Below are 3,013 nucleotides of genomic sequence, written 5' to 3' on the forward strand. Positions count from 1 at the left end.
CAACCCGAACCAATTCCAAGACCTCCACCAGGCACACAAGAAAATATATTAAATGAAATTGAGATAGGAAAAATTGAATTAGAAGGACTCATTGGTCGGTTGAAACAAGCTGGACAAACCAATCCAATGAGGACTTAATTGGGATCATCCCTCAAATCCATTAAGACCCAGATAGCCTTAGTTACTAGTCAGTTAGATGTTTGGTGGGTTAAGAGGGAAGAACAAAAAAGATTTTATGCAAATAAATTGTCATATGAAGATGTTAAAAAAAAAAAATACCAAAAGGTTCAATATGTGCATTATTTAGAAAACCCAGTGAGCAAAATACTGTTAGAGAGGGTACTAAACGGTCCCCATCCATTGGTGTATACATGATGCTATGAGAAATCATTTTTGGGATAGATGGTGGATGGTTTTTGATGCCCCTCCTTGCAACAATCACGAGGTCCCAATGTATTTTTTGAAGAAATTGTATTGTGAGTTTGTCCTTGGGGAGATCCCCAATTATTTTGATCTATTAGACTCCCAGGGTAGAGGTGGGGGGTCATCATTCGAGAGGTCGGGAGCACGTCGTGACCCTAATGTAGTTAGGGCACCTACGGTCAAGCCACAACGTGAGCATGTGACTATTCCTTCAGTTGTGAAGGAACATGTAGAGGCCAACACTCTAGGGACCATTAATGCTTTGACGCAAATCCTCGTCCATTCCACGAGCCCATTAGTTGAGGGGGAGCCTTCTGTGCGTCGTGGTCACATGTGCACTTCATGCGGATCCCTATGCACATTTGGCACTCATGCTGGAGATGCTGCAGATGATGGGCTCGTCACTGATCAGTTCTTGAAAGAAACATTTGGCATTGACACATAGGTAAATTACAATTATAATTTACTAATTTGATCACATTTCATATGTATAGTGAATGATTAATTAATTAGCATCTATTGACATTGTTCAAAATTTAGGGTTAGAGTGTTGCCGAGCCTAGCAGCGATGCTCCGGCCCCATTTTTTGTCCCCTCCACGAGTCCAGAGGTATGTATCAATTTAATCATTTAAATTAATACATATATTTATTAAGTTATCATATTAAGGATTGACAAAAAAAATTATGCATGTGCATCAGTTCTCCACAGGACCCTCAACCTTTAGTATGGACTCAGAGCATAGACATCGTACGAGCTTCGTACAGGTACACTTGTTTCATGTTAATTTAATTCATTTGATTATATTTGTTTCATGTTTCATGTTACATGTAACGTGTATTGTATGACATGTAGCTCATGATGTCGGACACACCTCCTCATCTCCAACAGTCTATTGATCATGGAGTGGCCGCAGCTATGGCTAGCTCACAGGCATTGACTGAGGTATGAAAGAATTTTCTCCATTTTAGTTGTTGTTTATAATAGTTAGTCTCAAAATTTCTAATTTTATTTATAAGTGATTATATTTATTGAATTGTTGTAGGGTCTCGTCACGCCTGATCATCCACGAGCCTTCGAGGTGGACGTATAGAGTGACTATTTGATGGCGGTAAGAAAATAATTGATTTTGTGTGTACATATATTTGATTTCAACATATAATAAATACTGATTCATATCTACTTTTTTTGTATCAGCTCGAGTTGGAGAAGAGCCTCAACAAGAGGACGAGCGAGCGTGTCAGGAGGACCCTATCATCTCCACCATCTCCCTCGACACGACGACAGAAGACGTCGAGAGATTTGTTTCCTTCCCCTCGTGGGAAGGAAAAGATATAGTTGATCTAGACATATATATATAGGCATCAGCGGACATATTCGATACACATTTGATGTATATTACATTTTATATTTGATGTATGACATTATTCGACTTGTGACATTATTGGTTAATATATGATATGTTTTTTCATATGCGACATTATTGGTTATCATAATATATTATGTGTTTGTTAATGTACATGACATTATTGGTTATCATTTTATATTATATGTTTGTTCATGTATGACATTAAATAAGATATGTTCATGTATGAAATTAAATTAGATATGTGCATGTATGACATTAAATTAGATATGTTTATGTATGACATTAAATTCAATACCTAATATGTTCGAAACTTTGATAGAATATTGAGTAGCAATAAAATTTATCACTGTTTAAGAATAAGTTAATCATTTGCAATATGTCATCGTCATATGATTTATGATCTTGTTCATGCTTAAAGTTTTCCTTCTCTATCATTTGTTTATCAAGTTTAATTCAATACCTAATTAGTTTGAATTTTTGATACAATATTGATTAGCAATAAACTTTATTAGTCAAAATCGATTAGGACCTCCTAGCAATAAACTTTATCAGGCAATATTCGTGGACCTCCAGGCAATTGGTCACCTAAATGAGAACCTTGAGATTTATTAGGAACTCCATGAAAGAAATCAGTAGCTTCTTGAGAAGCTCTCCATTTTTTAAGCTTCAATACATAACCACCATTCTTTATCATCAATTAAAAAATGTCAAAGATAGTAGAGAAAAGATGGATTATTTGCAAAAAAAGTCATTTTAAATATCACAAATGTAACATAATCACTGATAGTTTTCTGTGTTTTCATACATTAATGATTCTAACATAATCACTAGTTGATTGGAATGCGTTGTTATTATTCTATAGTAACTAGATTAAGGTAAAAATAAAAGTTTAATAAATAGTTGTTATTATTCTTACATTGTTGGAAACAGGGGCAGCGTGAAGGATCTCTGATATTTTCCAAAATGGTGTTCCCAAATGCACACAATGCCACCAAAGACTCCAAACATGGATTTACCTTCACCAATTGTTTCCTCCACCTCTACACACCTTAAACAACTTCAACCAATATGTTTCTAAGGTTTCCAAACCCACAAATCTTCAGTAGATACAAAAAAAGAGGAAGAGGGATTCTTTTTTTAGTTTTGTAATAATGGTAGAGGGAAAATTATAAACATTTTTTTCATTTTTAGATTGGGCTTTCTGCGCGAATAATAACGATAG

At 35.0% G+C, this 3,013-nt stretch overlaps 1 long non-coding RNA gene across 1 annotated transcript; it reads left to right on the forward strand.

Annotated features, from left to right (window-relative positions):
* Nucleotides 1-961: 961 nt before the first annotated feature.
* Nucleotides 962-1,360, forward strand: LOC149544397 (uncharacterized). Its single transcript, XR_016355283.1, has 3 exons — nt 962-1,032; nt 1,124-1,189; nt 1,278-1,360. It is a non-coding gene; the product is annotated as an uncharacterized LOC149544397 (long non-coding RNA).
* The last annotated feature ends 1,653 nt before the right edge of the window (nt 1,361-3,013 follow it).

The sequence above is a fragment of the Cupressus sempervirens genome, chromosome 8 (assembly GCF_028749045.1).
Source record: "Cupressus sempervirens isolate cs-2001-9-10 chromosome 8, ASM2874904v1, whole genome shotgun sequence".
In the NCBI taxonomy this organism is placed as follows: domain Eukaryota; kingdom Viridiplantae; phylum Streptophyta; class Pinopsida; order Cupressales; family Cupressaceae; genus Cupressus; species Cupressus sempervirens.